This window comes from Protopterus annectens, chromosome 1.part1 (assembly GCF_019279795.1).
Source record: "Protopterus annectens isolate FY-2018-M chromosome 1.part1, PAN1.0, whole genome shotgun sequence".
In the NCBI taxonomy this organism is placed as follows: Eukaryota; Metazoa; Chordata; order Ceratodontiformes; family Protopteridae; genus Protopterus; species Protopterus annectens.
Window position 1 is genome coordinate 1,695,120,573 of NC_056726.1, and position 20,081 is coordinate 1,695,140,653.

The window sequence follows — 20,081 nt, forward strand, 5'->3', positions numbered from 1 at the left end:
TAGACAATATATTCTAATATTATTTCTTCTTGTTCGATTTTCCATATCATCAAGCTTTTCTAGTAAATATGTGTTCTGTTGAAGTAAGAATGCAGTTTGTTCTTCTTCTATTTGGACTCTAGTGTCAATGTCACTTAATGACTGTTCAATAAGTGATATCTGTCCTTTCTGCTGTGTAAACATTTCTTGACGCTGTTCCAGTTGTTGTGAGCACTTTTCTTTAAAAGTATCTATTTTATTGTCCATCTTGTCGATTTTTATTGTAAGTTCCTGTATATTTGCAATGAGAGATTGCAGGTCTTTTTTGAGAGAAGAGTCTTCTGCTGTATTCCTTAGATGACTCATGGTGTAAAGCTGATATTGGTGCTGATTTTTCAGTAATTAATTTGACAGGAATTATTCAAGTTCTGACAATAATGTTTTTCTTATAGATGCTCAAAGTTATTAGAAATAAATTAGTAATACATATTTCTTCAAATTAAAGGAATTGTATTGAGGTAAGAGAGCTGAAATGAAGTGCAGCTATCAGTTCAACATCCTAGCCACACCCCCAATGATGAGGTTCTTGAAAGAGCATTATTAGACTTGAGGATGCATTTTTGATGGATACGATGAGAGAGAGTTAGATGGTTGCATTAGTGAGTTAAGTTCAGTTAAAAGTACTACTGGCAGACCATATTTCTCTGATGGCTCTAGACAGGATGATAGAAGGGTTCCTATTATATAATCGAAGACACAATACTTCAAATGCTTTTTGATCGAACTTGAAAGCATGAAACAGCAAAATAGTGAAATGGCATATAAGCAATTTCTTTCCCTGGGAAAGAAATCGCTTGGCCGCCTCCGTTACTTTGCCATTTCTGTCACTGTAGTGTGATCTCGGAGTTGAGATATTTAAGTAGGGGGGTGGGGGAGGGTGAAGTCACCCACTTTATGCAATATTTTGAAGTTTTTATTTTTATTCTCTTTTTTTTTTTTTTTTTTTTTTGTGGAACAGCGATTTTTTTTCCCTGGTGAAAAACTCACTGCTCCAAGTGTTCGGGATTGTAAGCTTTCACTTACATGGGTCCGATAAATAATATAGACCCTGACAGAAAGGCACTTAAATATAGTAGCAGCATAGGGGTTGTATGCAATATTGTTAATAAGAACTGGGCAATATTATGAGGAGAAGATAGATTGAGTAAAGTTATCAAAGAAGCACCATGCTTTAGTTTTAGGAATGGGTTGCCTTTAAAGAGGCAACTCTATTATAAGAGTATGAAGGATCATTATATACCACCTTCACAAAGAGAGATGATGTACCCCTACAGGCATTGCAAAACTTGCAAGTATATTCACTCTGGAAGTTTGTTTATACATCCTACAGTGAACTTCTGTATAAAGACTATATGCTGATTGTACAACTAGGGATTTAATTTATTTTGCCTTCTGCATGAAGTGTTTTATGTTTTATGTAGGAAAAATAAATAGGTCTATTAAAGAGAGAGTATTAGAACATGTGAATGATGTGAAACATAAGGCGGTGAAGAATACCTTAGCCTTACATGCCTCTGAGTATGGTCATGGACATCACTTTAAATTCTTAGTTCTTGAGATCCTAGTGATTAATAAGAGAGGTGGTGATTTTAAGAACCTCACTGAGAGGAAAGAGTAAGAATGGATTGTACGTCTTAATGCAGATAGATTCCCTGGTATGAATGAGCACCTCTCCTTGAAACCCATATTAAGAGCTTGCCTGCTTTTGCACTGATTGTCTTGATGTTTTCTTAGTTTTTTATGTATATATATTTTAGATACATGTATATCTTTTATTTTTTATATACAGAAGTATGAAGTGTGTATTTGTTTTTAGTAATGTACTTAAGCGTTACAGAATGGTTGGTGAGGGTGCTTTGTTGTTATAGTAAATATTGTTATCATATTGACTAATTGGTAGAGTTTGGTGATTGGTTACTTTCTGTTTAAATAGACAGTCCCCAGGATTCACGAAGCTCCATGCAAGAATAAGACTATTCTTGCACCGAGTGGTTCATGTCCATTTAGAAAAGTAGCGTGCCTTGCATATGCATGAAGGCACGTTGCCGTTTAATCTAAACAGACACAAACTGTGAACGAGTGCAGTAGTACATGGCCAGTAAACACACCCCCTGCACTCAGAAAGTGCTGTATGGCACTTTCTAAGCCAAACTGGCATAATATTACACATTTGCTCTAATATTATGCCAGTATTTCAGTGTCCATAGACACTGAAATAAAAACAGTAATAAGAAAGCAATGTATTATAGGTTCTGTGACACACCCCCTGCATTGCTAAAGTACAAATGCACACATGATGGGGATAAATCCCCCAAGAGTGAAAAAGCACAAGCGCTGACCCACTAACATAGAAGGTTGATAGAGAACAGGTCATGCAGCACCATGAATCACGTAAGGTTAAACGTCTGAAAGCAAATGTATGGCAACATTCCCTCACAGCAGTTCATGTTAACAAAGGCACAAATGATGGGGGGGGTAAAAGTACATTAAGGGCACACCTGAAAAATTGCCCCACACACTTAGAAAGTTGATAGATAACAGGATATGTATTAGCAGAAATCCCTGAAGGATTGAAGCCTGAAAGTCAAATCAATGCCAATACATCATGACTGCAGTCCAAAGTAGTTGCCAGAACACCATAATAGACATCCATATAACCTAATAATAATATCATAACAATATATCACCTTTTTTCCAGTAGCCTAAGGAATGTTTAAATGTAGCTAAGTGGGTATGTATTTTATGGCCGTCCACTTTAGCACAGCTTAAACATCCCGTAGGAGCTAAATGCAAAGAGATAGGTGACACATCCAAGCCAAGGTAGTGTAGTGGTTAGAGTTGTGGCTTTACATGCAGATATTCACAGCTTTGAGTCCCAAGACAGGCAATTTATTTTCCTTGAAAAAGTAGTATTAAAATTATTTTAATAGACATAAATTATGTAGCAACCTTTTTTAACAACTAGGGTAGTGTAGCAGTTCCAAAAGTGAGATGTCAGTGTATAAAAGATATGTAACCCCCATATAAACACAAGTGTCCCATCCAGTATTGTCACACAAAAATATAATTTAATGAAAGCACATAGATGAATTCATGGAGGGTAAACATAAAATGATAATGTGTATATAAATATTATTTTAGAACAAAAATGTATAAGTATAATATCCTTAAACGTGTTGTCATCACTCTGTATCCATCAGACCCTGTTCCGTCCAGCAACAAAAAAGTCAGCCCTCCTTAGTCTCAAACCTGGTATGCTGTCCTCTACAATCACAGCAAAACATCACTACACCATCTGAGCTGTGAAAAACTGCAATGCTTTAACAAACATATCATGGTCATTTAAGATTAATGAAAAAAAAAAAAAAAAAAAAACAACTGCCCTAAGTGTCAAACAAATTACCCTGAACACTATTGTCAGAGAAATGTACCACAACACCAGCTGAGCAATAAGCAATGGTGTTGTTTTTTCAAACATATCATGCAATAGAGGCAAACAACATTTAGGAGAAAGCTTTGTGGAATCAGTCGTGTTGTATATAGACATACACACACACACACACACACACACACACACACACACACACACACACACACACACACACACACACACACACACACACACACATACACACACACACATATATATATATATATATATATATATATATATATATATATATATATATTATATATATATACACATATATATATATGTCTGATGAATGAAACATATATATGTAAAAGTAGAGTTATAATGTAAATATACATATATAAAAATAAAAAGGAAGGAAATAATATATATACATATATATATACATACACCTACAAACATCTGGACATGACATCACATTAAGGAAACTACACTCAGCTGGTAAGCATGTCACCAAGCACTGTTCAAACTGCAGTCAGACTGGCACAACACTAACCCAAATATGCTAGGGGGAATTATACATGTACTGGCAAATATAGCAGGCACTACAGGGATGTCACAGCACTGAAAAACAGACACCAGTGTGGAAGTGCATATCCATATACAATTCAACCAGAGTCACAGTGACATACAAGTAAGCCAAAGGAACAGTACAGTATAAGGACTATGTGAACAAAAACATCTCAAGATGTTTGCCACTGACACACTACCCATACATATACTGGCCCAATTCACAGAGTAGTCTGACACCAGACTGTGGTATGGGACATGTCTCATGCCTGCCCCTACAAGCATATACAACTGACGGAGCACCAGAAACTGGAGCAGCATGCAAAGTCAGGTAGAAAAGGACCCAAAATAGTTACATCAACCCCCCCTCCCTACATAGGCCAAATAACATTTTCATAATATAAATAGTGATATACCTATAAAATATGCACACACACACAAATATATATATATTCTACACAATCCTGACAGTCTGTCAACAATCACCAGAAATAAGGAGGCCTCACAACATTACCCAGTCCCACAGAATGTCCAGGCTTTCCCCTCATAATGAGGCCTCCTACACATAACATGTCTGGCAGTCTGATACATCTCTGGGATGATATCAGGAATGAAGTCACTATATAATGATATACCACACCTATCCACCTCTTACTGCATGACATCTGGACAAAGCCTTCACATACTTGGGAGCCAGAGGCCCAAACACAAGGGCATTATTGACATATTGCTGTTACAAACTGAGAAAGTTGCTGGTCTAACAGGGTTTGTTGTAACGTATATGATCTGAGAGATATGAGGCAAGAAACACACATGGATGTTACCATATACTGACTGCAATCCTCAGAGTATGCTACTGAATTTCCAAGGGCACAAAATGTGTGAGTAATACACCAAATATAAGACTCCAAACTCTGGCCAGTCTGCGGATAGCCATATAGTTGAATGTTATGTCAACCACATAACATTGTCAGACTTAAAATCACACAGAGCAGCCATATCCACACAACCCTGTCAAACTAGCATTACTCCAGTTGTATAACAGCAATACTAACATTCTATCCCTATGTCTGAAACATTATCTGCCTGTTTGTTGGGCTGTCTCCACAGTGTTTGTTTTAAGGGGTATTTCCAAGTACCCCCTGTGATGCTGTTTGTCACACAACTCCATGAAGCCCTCCTCACAGACAAGGAAAAGGGGCAAAGCCTACATGAAGTACTCAGTTATAGGAGTGTGTTTCCATGCTATTGGGCATAGGAATGATACCACAGCTGTTCTACATTCAGTTAGCAAGTGGGGGACTCCAATAGATGCATAGGCCATCAGCTGCTCATAAGCATTACCTACAAAAGGCAAGCTGCTGCCTATGCAAAAAAGATTTACATCCTACATCTGTTTCAGAGAGCGAGAGAGAGAGAGAGAGAGAGAGACAAACAGACACACACACACACACACACACACACACACACACACACACACACACACACACACACACACACACACACACACACACTGAAAGTGAAGGATTATACCAACTGAACCGTAAAAAAAAAAAAAAAACAGGTATGTCAAACAATTAAGCATGTAATGGAATGTAGTAGGAGGTATGTAACATGGAAAATAGGAAGTTCAATAAATATGTCTCAGCAACACTTGCTGTACTGATATATTGTTGATTAGAACTTATGACCATAGCATCTATGCCTGTCTACAGTGACATAGAACACAGCTCAGGGCCCTGAGTCACCCCAGGAAAGGATGGCTCACATATGACCACTACTGGAGTGTATGTTGAACAATACTGACTGTGACACTAACAGGCCAGCTACTGGGATGTTGCAGATATCCATATGTTAGTTGTGAATACAAATATGATATACATGTTTGTCTCATAAATGTGATGGGCCTATACAGGGTATTTGCATACTGAAACATTGTTGCAGCTGTGTGTGTTGAACTGCATGTGATATACTCAGCTCATACCATTCAGCTATCCAGTGTTATGCACACTGACCATATGTGTGCCTCATATTTGTAGTTATTTCATCAAGAGTTGTGTTATGTCTGGCAAATAATTGGAAACCTGTGAACACTGACATGACAACATCACCTTCTCTTTCTTTTGGCTGTTCCCATTAGGGTTGCCACAGCAGATCATCTCTCTCCCTGTCTTCCAGTTCTCTGCATCTTGCTATATCACACCAACCACCTGCATGTCCGCTCTCATCACATACATACACCTTACCTCAGGCATTCCTCTTTTCCTCTTACCTGGCAGCCTCATACTTTCCCAAATATACTCAGCATACCTCCTCATCACATGTCCAAACCAACATAATCCTGCCACTCCCTGGCTTTGTCCCCAAACTGTCCAACCTGGGTTGAACTCCTAACATACATATTCTTAATCCTGTCCACCCTCATCACACCCAGTGTAAATCTTAACATCATTAACTCTGCTATGTCCGGCTCTGACTCATGCCTTTTTTTCAGTGCCAATGTCTCCAACCCATATAACATAGCTGACCTCACTACCTTATTGTAGACCTTCCCTAGCACTCTTAATGGTACTTGTCTGTCACAGATCTCTCCAGACACTCTTCTCCATCACCCACATCCTGTCTGTACTCTCTTCTTCACTTCTCCCCCACACTCACCATTACTCTGAACTGTTTTTCATAGGTTCATAGGTTGGTACTAGGCTATCGGCCCTAGGGCCTATACAAGCCTAGCCATAACAATTCCCTGGATATTTCTTCCCACAATATTTACTTCTCTGGACCCCTGTCTAGCAGGGTGACTGACACGATCCCTGGGGTGAATTTCCTATCTCTCATCCAATCATCAAAGTTCCTTTTGAAGAGGGCCAAGGGGGCGCTCTGCTTGACATGTATGGGAAGTCTATTCCAGAGTATGGGGAATCTCTGGGTCAGGAACCTATCCCTCCAGCATATTTTGTTCATTGTGATGACAAGGTTTAGATCCCTGGAGCGTGTGGCTCTGAGGAATTGGGATTTCTTTTAGTGGAGCATGTCCAACAGCTCAGGGTTTGACATGGCTGTGTATGTTAAGCAGAGATTGCCTCTGAGTAGACAATATGCCACAGAGTATAGCTGGAGTTTTTTTTAGACGGTCCGCATATGGCATCTGCTTTAGGCCTGTGATTCTTTTAGTGAGGTATTTCTATGGCCTTTCCAGCTGTTGCAGATGTCTTGTGAGGTACATAACAAATGGGGCATTATACTCTATAATGGGTCTAATGAGGGATGAGTACAGCGGGACAATGACCTCCTTTTTTCTGGATGAAAAGCCCTTATTGATGAGGTGTGCCACATAGAAGGATTTCCTGACTGTTGTGGTGATGTGGTTATCGAAAGTGAGACCACTGTCCACCTGTGTCCCTAAGTCTGTCATCACACTTTCAATGTTTAGTGTACTGCCACCTATGTGGTAATTCATGGGTATGTTTTTTTCCAAAGGAGATAACTATACATTTCTTGGCATTACGCTTGAGCCCATGGCTCTGGCACCAGGTATCTGTTTCTGTAAGGCCCTTTTGTAGAATATCCACATCATTTGGGGACTCAATAATGGCTCCCAGTTTGCAGTCATCTGCAAACTTTGTTAGCCAGAGTCCCTTAGTGTTGGCCTGTACTTCAGAGAAGTAGATGCCAAACAAGAGTGGCCCCAGGACTGAACCCTGAGGTACTGCACGTGTCACTTGTCGGGAGCTAGATTTGGAGTCGGCTACTTTTACAGTCTGGGTTCTGTCAGTAAGCCAGTTGGCAACCCATCGAGTGATGTAGGGATTTATGCCCAGCTTAGTAAGTTTATCTATGATTCCAGAGTGGGGGATGGTATTGAAGGCCTTGGTGAGGTCCAGATAGGCTGTGTGGACCACCTTACTCTCATCCACAGCTCTGGAGACTGATTCAAAAAAAGTCAATCAGGTTTAGGAGACAAGATCAACCATTCACAAACCCAAACTGGGTGGGGTCCAGTGTTTGAACGTTGCCAATGTCTTTGTTTATAAGTTCCATGATAATGCATTCCATGCCTTTGCAGATCAGGCTCGGCAGACTGATGGGACAGTAGTTCCAAGGATCCAAGGTGGATCCCCCATTGTGGAGTGGGATAACTGTAGTTGCGTGCCACTCAGTGGGCACAAAGCCTGAGGTGAGGCTATGATTAAACATGACACTTAGGTGAGGTGCCAGTTTATTTTGTAGTTCATGTAGTACACAGCCTGGGATGTCATCTGGTCCCATAGATGCTGTATTCTTAGCTTTGGAGAGTGTGGTTTCTACCTGTGTGGCCGTGATTACCAGAATTTGAAAATCTTTGCATATTGAGATGGGCCCTTTAGGGGGTGAGAGGGGGATGAAGTTGGCATTAACTCAATCTGCCAGGATATTGGCAATATCCTTGGGATCAGTATATTTAATGCTATTCTGTTGAAGCTCAGAGCAGATCCTAGCATTTCCATTTAGATTCTTGACATAACTATAGAATGCCTTGTTGTTGTCTTTGGAATCTTTGGCAATTTTATTTTCGTAACTAGCTTTTGAGGATTTTATGAAGGATCTCAGCTTCTTACTGAGGCAGGTGAGGGAGATTTTTGCATCCTGGGATTTTCCTCTTTTCTGCACCAGTTTCTTCCTTTTGTTCTATAGTTTGTTTATAGCAGGGGACCACCAGATTGGCTTCCTTTTTTTGGAGGAGAGCATCTTGGTTCTTTTTGGTATGGCGCGATTCATGCATGAGTGGATGTGCTCTTACAGTGCCTTAGTGTAGGATTCTGCATTTGAACTTTCAGATCCCATCTGCATGGGTGTCATGAAGTTTGTCACATCTGGCTTCAGTAGCCTGAAGTTGGCTTTGGAGAAGTTTTTTAAGGAGGTTTCCTTACTGGGGGGGGGGGGTGCGGGTGGGATGTGGATGTCAAGGGTGATTTGTTTATGGTCAGACCTGACCAATGAGGGGGTGACCACTGGTGTGGAGCATCTATCTCCCATGTTGGTAATGACCAGGTCTAGGATATTGGAGCCCCTGGTGGGACAATTGATTAGTTGATCCAGGGCATTGGAATTTATGAATTCCAAGAACCGTTGGGAAAAGGAGTTGGTACCCGAGTAGTTTTCCCAGTTAATAGCAGGGTAGTTGAAATCCACCAGTATTAGGGTGCTTGCTTGTATCTTAATATTTTCCAGTATGTTTATAAAGGTGTAGTGAGAATCTTGGGGCATGGTGGGGGATCTGTAGTAGGCTACAATTTGGATTGCTGTCTTACCTAGTGTTAGTTGCACCTGGAGAATTTCAGATGCATTGTGTTGGGCAACTAGCCTGGAGGTGTGAATATCCTTGGTGAATATGGACACTCCTCCACCTTTAGTGTTTCGATCTTGGTTTTGTGGCTGAAAAGTGTCATAAGAGTTGTAGCCCGGCATTGCAGGGGTGCTATATGGAGCCTCGAACCAAGTCTCAGTTACTGCACAGATATCAATGTTCTCCATTTTTAGGAGTGCCTCGAGAGAGTGCATTTTGAGGTTTAGACGTCTAGCATTGAGTAGCATTACCTTCAGATTTTGAATGCTTGTATCTGTTACAGTGGTGGTTTTGTCCTTTGAACCTTGCCTAAAACAGGCACTATAGGGGTGGCAAGAGCTTTAGCCAGTAACCTGAATTCCAGGGGTGACAGGTGCAGACCATCTCTGGCAAAGCATCGTGGTTTGTTGATCATGTCTTCCCAGGCAGATTGCTACTGGATCCCCTTTGAATGACACCAGAAGCTTTGTCAATTGTTGAAGTCAATCATTTTGTCTTTATTCTGTGGTATCATTCTGGGTGAATGCAGGATGCTACTCAGGGCTAGGGTCATACCTGCCTGGGCCACATGATCTGAGAGCTCTTCCGTGTCTCTTTTCATGTAGTCCAGGGAGGTACGTCTCAAGTCATTCACTTCAGTATGGACAATGACAGAGTCATATTTATACTTGTTGTGGAGTGACTTGAGTGCATGCATTATGTGGCAGATCCTGGCACCCGACAGGCAGCTGACTGTAATTTTCTCCTTGTTCAGCCACAAGTATTTAAACCTATCCACCTTTGCAAACTGTACTCCCTGCATCCTCACAATTTTTCTAGCCTCCCTCCCATTCACATACATATATTTTGTCTTAGTCCTGCTGATCATCATTCCTCCCCGCTCTAGACCATACCTCCACCTTTCCAGGGTCTCCTCAACCTGTTCCCTACTCTCACTACAGACCACAATGTCACCTGCAAGCAGCACAGTCTACAGGGACTCCAGTCTGATCATGTCTGCCAACCTGTCCATCACCACTGCAAATACGAAAGGGCTCATTGCTGATCCCTGATGTAATCCTACCACCACCTTAAATGCACATGTCACTCCCACCTCAGAACTCACAGCTGTTACACTAGCCTAGTACATATCCTGCAGCATTCTTACAGATTCCTCTGCCACTCCTCATACAATACCACAACTCCTCTCTAGGCATCCTGTCATATGCTGTCTCTAAATCCACAAAGACACAATGCATTGACTTCTGACCTTCTCTGTATGTCTCCATAAATACTCTCAGAGAAAACATTGCATCTGTACTGCTTTCCTTGCATGAAACCATACTGCTGATCAGTAATCCTAACCTCCCTTCTTAACCTAGCTTCCACCACCCTTTACCATTACCTTATGCTGTGACTACTACAGCTCTGCACACCACCCTTATTCTCATAATCAGTACACAAACACATTTTATCTACTCCTTATGCATCCTCTCACTTTCCAAGATTACAGTAAACAATCCAGTTAAAAAGACCACCACTATTTCTCCTAAAAACCTCCATGCTTCCATGGGTATGTCATCTGGACCAATAGCCTTTCTATTCTTAAACCTCTTCATAGCTATCCTTACTTCCTCCGTGGTAATCTGTTGCACATCCTGATTCACCATACCCACATTATCCAACCTTCTCTCGCTCTCTCTCTCTCTCAATCTTTTCATTCAACAGACCATCAGAGTACTGTTTCCATGTGCTCTACACACTCTCCTCGATTGTGAGTACATTTCCCCCATTTTCCTTTATCAGCCTTATTTGCTGCACATCCTTCCTAGCTACATGCCTCTGTCTAGCCAATTGGTACAGGTCCTATTCTCCATCCTTGGTGTCCAGCCTTACATACAACTCTTCAGATACCCCATCCTCAGTCTTTGCCACCACTCTCTTTGCCAAGTACCTTATCTCCTTATACTACTGTCAACTTTCTTCATTTATCTGACAATCCCACTTCTCTTTTGCCAACCTCTTTCTCTGTATACTCTCCTGTAATTCCTCATTCCACCACCAGGTGTCCTTGTCCTCCTTCCTCTGTGCAGATGTCACACAAAGCCCCATTCTACTCAACTTCCTTACTAGCTCAAATGTAGTTACCCAGATATTTGCTAACTCTTCACTGCCACCCACTGCCTGTCTTAACTCTTCCCTGAACTCAACCTCACAATCACCCTTTCTCAGTATCCACCATTTGATCCATGTTGCTATCCTCACACTCCTCCCCATCTTCTTGATCACCAACGTCATCCCACAGACCAACAATCCATGCTGCCTAACTACACTTTCCCCTATCACCACTTTACAGTTTGTAATCCCCTTCATACAGGCCCACCCGCATAGGAAATAATCTTCCTGTGTGCATCTTCTTCCACTCTTGTATGTCACCCTATGCCCCTCGGTTTTGTAAAACTACGTATTCACCACAGCCATGTCCAACCTCTTTTGCAAACTCCACCACCATCTCACCTTCTGCATTCCTTTGCTTAACACCATACCTACACATCACTTCTCCATCCCCTCTGTCCCCTTCACCATCGTGACCATTGAAATCTGCTCCTTTCACCACTCTCTCACCCTTGGGTACACTCATCACCACTTTATCCAACCAATCCAAAGTACATCTGTCTCATGCATCATGCACGCAATTAGCAGCGCATATGCTTTAACAACTGTCATCATTACACCATCAATTCCAAGCCTGCTAAACATCACTCTACCCGACACTCTTATCACCTCCACAACCACTCTTAACATAATGTTCTCTCAGGTTAACCCCTACACCAGTTCCCCTCCCATAGACACCATGATAGAACTATTGATACCCGACTCCGATACACACAGCTGTACACCCCTTCCATCTCGTCTCTGGCACACACAATATATCCACTTTTCCTTTGTCGATCATATCAGCTAGCTTTGTCACCATACCAGTCATACTCACAACATTAACAGTTCCTAACCTCACAAACACACTCCTAGCCTCTCTCCTGTCTGCCTACTATATGAGTGCCAGACATCCTGCAGGGTATAATAAAAACAACAAAAACTCCTTCTTCCACATAACTGCAATACAACTCTAGTCCCTACAGAAGAAAATTCACCGACTGTGAAATGAGACTACCAGAAAAGACAGAATCTTTTATTTCTCTTGCTCTGGCGCTTCGGTGCTTCCACCTTCAAGGAATATCAAACATACAAAGTACAAATGCATATCCTTATATAACATCTAATTAATAACACACACACACTAATTATATAATTATATAATTATATAACAAAATTCCTTCTCAAAGTAAACATTTCCAATTGAGTTCATTATTAAGACCATTCGGTGTCATAGTTTTGTATTTTAAAATAAAAATACTTTCCTTATACAACAATTTATGTTTTAACACATTTTCATCACCTCATAAACATTTTACACTTTCTAAAACGGTGCCTTTTAACAAAGACACATCACTATTAAGAAATGCATTAGAATGTGTTGCAATTATTTTATTCCCCCTCTTGTTCTTCACATCTCTAACATGCTCCAAAATCTAATACAAAATTCTCTCTTAGTCTCCCCTATATAATATAATCCACATGGACATCTAAATGCATATATTACCCCTTTACTTCTGCATGTATAAGCCTCCCTTGGTACAAATGTCACCCCATTTATTTCATCAAACGTTTTAACAATATTTGCACAAATGCTGCATCTATTGCAACATATTGTACCCAAACTCACAACCATCTTAGGTATATCTACCTTAGGCATTTGAAACTTTCCATGTACCACCATATCCTTCAAATTCCTACCCCTTTTGTATGAAAAAAGGGGTTTATTTGGAAGAATACTTGCCAGAACCCTATCTTCTAACAAATATTTCCAATAATATTCTATCAAGATTTTAATTTCCTTACTTTTCACCTTATATACTGAAACAAAATAAATCTAATCTCCTTTATCCTTTTTAATTTCAAAAATTCTTTTAAACTGAGACCAATTCTTTCCTCCATATAAAAGGTCGCCCTTAACTAATCCCATTTCCTTCTTCGATTTCATCAAGGCTTGTTTCAAAATACTTGGTCTGTAGCCCCTCTGTAAAAACATATTATTTGTTATCTCCCATTCCTTTTCCAAGTTACTAACTTCACTACCCAATCTAGAGACATGTGTCAATTCCCCATAAGGTAAAGCTTCTAACACATGAGAAGGATGGCAACTTGATGCATGCAGGTACTGATTACCGTCCACAAACTTCCTATGTATATTGGACGAAATATTCGCTTGTTCTGTACCTTCCAAAATAAGATCCAAATATACCACCCTATTACCCTTCTAAAGTCCATCAAAAGCCAGACCGAAGGGATTCCTATGTAAATTTATCATAAACTCATCTATTTGTTCTATACCACCTTCACAAATAAAAATCTAATCATCAATGTAACGAAAATAAAATTGCATGTCTTCTCATGAAATCCAAATTAAATAAAAATGTATCTTCAAAAAAAGACATGAAAAGGTTTGCATACATAGGGCAAATGCTGCCCCCATGGCTGTACCTTCTTTCTGTCTATATAATAATACAAATAATTATTCTTTAAACAGAAATCAATCATATCAATAACAAAACAAATTAAAGGGCTATCTCCCAAGAAAAACCTTATTGCTTCCAAACCATCCCTATGCTGGATGAAGGTATATAAGCTCTTAACATCAACTACAAGCCAGTACATATCTTTTTTCCATACCAAAGAAGAGATTCTATTCAAGAAATCAACACGGTCCTTTATATAAACAGGAGATTCAATAACATAAGGTAATAAGATCTTATGTAGTACCAACTCAACATTATGCAAAAAATAATTACATGCAGAAATAATGGGTCTTCCTGGAGGGTTGACCATGCTTTTATGCACTTTGGGCAGACAAAAAAAGATAGCTATTTCACTGTTACAATCAAACAATTTGTCCCTAACATCCTTCTCCGTGAAATATCCCAATCTAACACTCCTATCCAATAATTTCCCATATTCAACTATTGCTTGATCATATTTGCTCTTATTACACTTCTCATATACTTCAACATTATTCAAGTGATACATGCACATATTATAATACTGTAATACATTCATGATGACTATTTTATTACCCTTATCTGAGGGTTTAATGACTATATCAGTCCTATCACTCAATTTTTTTAAAGCATGCCATTCCTTTAAAGTTCGATTATAAGACACTTCACTTTTTCTTAACGTTATGTTATCACAGATGTTCTCACATTCAAACCCTATCATAGAACCAAACTGAATAATACATTGGTTAATAAAGGGTGGTATAAATTTCCTGCATGTAGGGATACAAGAAACATCAATTCTGCAATAACCATTACATAGGTTATTATCACTATTATCTGCATTCTCATCACAAGAATAAAATCTATCATCGGAATCGCTCATTAGAGAAGAATTCAAAATATTATTTAGGCCCATAGAGCCCTTAGAAAAATAATACTTTAAGTGAATTTTTCTGAGAAATTTAAAAATTTCCTGTTTTACCACATGTTCTCGAGGTAACACAGTCGGTACAAATTTAAGGCCTAACGCCAAAACTGACATTTGTTCTTCTGCCAATACACATTGAGACAAGTTTAAAACTACTCACCACTCTCTCACCCTTGGGTACACTCATCACCACTTTATCCAACCAATCCAAAGTACGTCTGTCTCATGCATCATGCATGCAATTAGCAGCGCATATGCTCTAACAACTGTCATCATTAAACTTACAAATACAGATGAGACGGCATCCAAAGTTAGGCAAAAATTTAATATAGAATTGGGTAAATCCCAACTTATTAAGTGGTACACTTATATTTTAAAATAATTTGTTGTTCAAATTGAATTATTACCTTATTGATTGTTTAATTACTTAATTTTCCCGCACTTTTTATTTTAAAAGCATGGTAGCTGAGTGATGTATTATCTTCTGAAGAAGTTTGTTTCTTGATACAAACGAAAAGCGCCTAAAGATTTTATTGAGATTTTATTGACCTGGCTTGCCTGTATTGGATTTACCCAATTCTATATTAAATTTTTGCCTAACTTTGGATGCCGTCTCATCTGTATTTGTAAGTTTACTAGTTTGCTGTGCCTCAACTTTTTCCTGGTTTCTCTGGCATCTGATGCAACGGCTATTCAAAGTTTGGGCTCACAATCTATACCATCTGGTAATGGGGATGTCACAGAACAGAGCAACTCTACAATAAACGTAGCAGCTCTAGACATCGAACTGGTTAACAATTTTATACCAACTCTTCTTAATAAGATTGACTTGATCTGTAAACGCTTGGATCAACTTGACCATAAGCATACAGTTCTTGCTAACAACATTGCTTCTTGCTTAGCTACTGATACTACCAATAACATGCATGGTGTTTCCGTTACTGTTTCATCTCCAGAACAGCGAATTCAACTGGGAAGTGCTCCTAACATGGTGCAGAGTTCCTTTCACAATCAACAGGAAGTTGTTACCGTCGGTCGAGTGGAAGACGAGGGTACACCACCTCCAGCCCAACGTCCAGCTACTGTACATCAGTCTTCGAACGTTATTGACCCAACTACTATTTCTGATTCCTTGCCATCTTTTTTGGAATCATCTCTCAGTTCGAACCTTGATGGAGCTGTCGACCTGAACAGGTCACCACCCAGTCTTTTGCAGGATATTGACGGCAATCCATGTTCTTTAACAGTTTGGTTGAACAAGTCTTTTCAATTTGGATCGAAGCAGCGTACGAACGCCCCTACTGATACACAATTTGAAGGTAACATTTCTTCTGATACAGATATAGTTTCTAATCTAAAGCTACTTGATAACTTGCTTTTAAAGTTTAAAAAAACACAATTGGAGATATCTTATTTTAAAGAATGTTTAGAGTGGAAAGTTATCCCTAAAGGTCTCTGTAGGGTACAATACCCAACGGGCCTGATTAAAGATTCCTTATTTCACCAAGAGTTAACTAACTTGTTTGATAGACAAGGCTTCGAGCTTCTCGAAGTCATGATTAAGCACTATTCTTTAATGGCTGAAAGAGTGTTAATTTTGGTCAAGGAGGTGGACAACAAGGTTTTACATGATTCTTTGTTTGAAAGATACAAGTTCGATTATGGAAGAATTTTTTCTAGCATTAACCAGCATCTCACTAAGTTAAGTGTCAACAAATCTAAGAAATTTGATTGAGACTGCCTTGCATACCAGAAAGGTATGGCTTATCCACCTCCTCCTGCTGCCCAAATTTGGCAACTTGGTTATTCTCTAGCCGACATATCTTGTAAAGATCTTAGATCCAGTACAGAACCTGACAACTCAGGGTTGCCATTACCTGTTGCTCAACCACCTGGGGGTCCTTCCGTCTCTCCTATTATACCACATCTTTCTGACAGTAACCACCAGGGGGATGCATTTGAGGCATCTGAACATAGTCAGAAACCATTACGTAGAAGCGAAAGGTTGATGGATACTACCCGGGTGAATTACAACTATAACAATAGACAGTACCAGTATTCTAGCCAGCCACACCACAATTCAGGCAACCATTATAATAAGAAACAACAGGATTTTCACAATTACAATGCACTGGGTGCAAGACCAAAACAACAGAAGGGTATGAGACCTTCGAGGTGAACCAGTTACCTGTCAGCAACCAACAGTTTGCTGACATTGATCACTTACAGTCTCTTTATTCTTCTGACACTTGCACTTCTCAGCCTTCCACCAATGTGTATAACAATTTGGAAGTACCTGATAACAATGTCCACATTTCTGCAATTCATGACCATCTTGTTACAATTGCTGATAATGTCAATGTTGATGTACGTCCTTTTATCATTAGCAACAAGGACAATGATTTTAAAGTATTTAATTTTTCTGACAGTGTAATTTCATCTGAAATGGCTGACTGTCTATCAAAAGGATATACATATGTCCCTTGGCATAACATCAACATTGCAAAATGTATTGTTGAGCTTAAATCTTACACAAGGAAACTGAATCTTGCTTTGTTCTTTATGAATACACCTGTTTCTATACAAAACAATAGTTTTCGAATACCAAGTACGTTTAATCCCCCCCTTCATCCACTGGTCCATGTTTTTGAGCAAGTGTGTGAGCTTGACATCAGAAACCTAATTAGTTCTAGTAGACCTTCTAGGCATAATTATATAGACTCTGAGAAGGAACTTTTGAATTTTATTCAATCACAAGACATTAGAATATGTAAGCCGGACAAAGGGGGAGGCTTGGTAATATTTGACAATTTAGACTATGTTTCACGTATGACATCATTGTTAAATAATGACACTTACCAAGCTAGTTCTAGGTCTGAAGTTAATACAGCTTACAACCTTATTAAATCTTGTTTAAATGATTTATTTATAGATGGAAGAATTGACCAGGGCATGCTCAACTATATGTGTGCTTTGTTTCCTAGGTATCCAACACTTTTCGGAATACCGAAAATTCATAAAGACATCACCAACCCACCTATGAGGCCTCTTATTGATGGCCGTGGGTCACCTACTTACGCTTGTTCTAAAGTGGTTGATGTTATGTTACAAAAATATGTTTCTCTGGAATCCCATATCTGTAAGGACTCTTGGTCCTTTCTTACGAAGATCAACGAGTTGGGTTTCAATATGAGTTACAATTTTTTAACGATAGATGTGAGAGATCTATACACGTGTATCCCACATGATAATAGTATAGAATGGGTTGCGGAACTGATGAGGGAACATAATGCTCCAAGTAGTGATATTTCTCTAGTTATGGAACTCTTGGACCTGATTTTGACTAACAACTATTTTTTGTTTAATAATAAGTTCTTTTTGCAAAAAGTAGGGTTGGCGATGGGCTCCCCTTGTGGGGCTAGTGTTGCCAATTTGGTAATGGCCCAATGGGAGTCTAATTTTGTGTTCAAGGATGGCTTGGGTACTGAATCCATCATTTATTACACCAGATACCTTGATGATATTTTCATCTTGTTAAAAGGTGACGGTGAACTAGATTCCAGTTTAGTAAACAAGTTTAACTTAACTACTAGCTTTTTACAATTTACTTATACATTTAGTACTGATTCTATTTCATATCTCAACATCTTTTTAAGTAAGAATGTCACCACCAACTGCTTCACTGCCAGAATCTTTAGGAAAGAGACTTATTCCAACTCTTTCCTACATTTTTCAAGCTGTCATCCATTTCACCAAAAGAGATCTGTGGTGAAAGGACAGCTAGTGAGGGCTTCTCGGATATCCAGCTTGGATGCAGACTTTGTCAGTGAATGTAAGCTCCTGAAACAAATGTTTTTACATCGAGGTTATCCCGAGACCCTCATAGACACCCTAATGGAAGACGTTCAGTCTAAGCGGAACACCAGTTGGTTTAAACCAATATTGAGGTCAACCGTTGACTGCCAAACCCTTGACGTTAGTGCTGTCTTGTCTGGCGGCACTTTGGAGCTGCCTGTTTCAAACAATGGGTTACCTTCCCTTGTAAGTGAACCGGTTTTCCAACACACTTCTGTCACTTCATTGAATGCACAAAGCAAACACATGATTAGGTTGCTTACAAAAAACTGGGAGTTGTTTAGATCTAACCAAACGGTTTTTGATTTTCTTGGTGATAAACCAAAAGTGTTTTTTAAAAAAGGTAAAAGCTTGAAAAACTATCTCGAGAAGCATGACAGACCTTCACTTAGGTTAAAAGGAATGTTTAAATGCGAATGTTGCAGTTATTGTAAATTCATGGATTGTACTAATAACTTTTCATTACATGGTCTGACTTACAAACTTAAATCTAAATATAACTGTAACAGTAAATGTATTGTCTACCTAGCTAAGTGCTTGGACTGTTTTGCTTTTTATGTAGGTAAGACTGAGCGTAGGCTCAGGGATAGGGTATATGAGCATCAATATGCCATATCCCACAACAAGCTGGATAACGCTTTAGCAAAACATGTCTACAATAACCCCTCGCATAAGTTTAAGTACTTGGTTATCGATGACTTCACCCAAGATGTCCGCGGGGGCCCGGCTTTATTTAAATTGGAGGAATTAGAGCTACTATGGCAGATTAGGCTGAATGCCTTTAATTACCCTGGGTTGAACGAAGCTTGTTCAATTTCATGTATATTAAAGCTCCTTAGTTTACAAAGGTAGCTTTTGTATATTTTAAGGCATCCTTTTTAGGGCTTTTGCTGATTGCCTTGTGGGTTGGCTTATTGATTTGCATGTTGCAAACTTATTAAGTGGTACACTTATATTTTAAAAGAATTTGTTGTTCAAATTGAATTATTACCTTATTGATTGTTTAATTACTTAATTTTCCCGCACTTTTTATTTTAAAAGCATGGTAGCTGAGTGATGTATTATCTTCTGAAGTTTGTTTCTTGATACAAATGAAAAGCGCTTAAAGATTGTATTGAGTTTTTATTGACCTGGCTTGCCTGTATTGGATTTACCCAATTCTATATTAATTTTTGCCTAACTTTGGATGCCGTCTCGTCTGTATTTGTAAGTTTACTAGTTTGCTGTGTTTCAACTTTTTCCAACTGTCATCATTACACCATCAATTCCCAGCCTGCTAAACATCACTCTACCCGACACTCTTATCACCTCCACAACCACTCTTAACATAATGTTCTCTCAGGTTAACCCCTACACACAGTTCCCCTCCCATAGACACCATGATAGAACTACTGA